Source organism: Penaeus monodon, chromosome 29 (genome assembly GCF_015228065.2).
Source record: "Penaeus monodon isolate SGIC_2016 chromosome 29, NSTDA_Pmon_1, whole genome shotgun sequence".
Classification (NCBI taxonomy): domain Eukaryota; kingdom Metazoa; phylum Arthropoda; class Malacostraca; order Decapoda; family Penaeidae; genus Penaeus; species Penaeus monodon.
Window position 1 is genome coordinate 20,439,596 of NC_051414.1, and position 372 is coordinate 20,439,967.

The following is a 372-nucleotide window of genomic DNA, read 5'->3' on the forward strand; positions in this document are numbered from 1 at the left end:
CTGTCATTTCTCTATCTTCTGTCTATCAATCCATCAGTCTATCTATCTGTCCATCACATTAGTGGCGGAGCCTCGCAGAGATTTCAACGCTCAAAAGGTACGAATCTCAGATTCTACAAACCTCTTTATACATTGCCTCGCCTTCCCACTCCCGTTCTCTCGCAAATTTGAGTGAGAATATCTTGTTTTGTCTCAAGGGTCGGCTGAATAAAGTGGCCGCCACATTCCACAGCTAAAATGTTTAATTTCCTTCTGCAGTAAACTTTTGTTTATGGCCATTGATAAAAAGCTTCCGAGAAGTTCTTACACGCGCCTGACTATTTTTCCGATATGTGTTGTCATCTGAGGAAAAGATGGTCATGGAATCTGAGA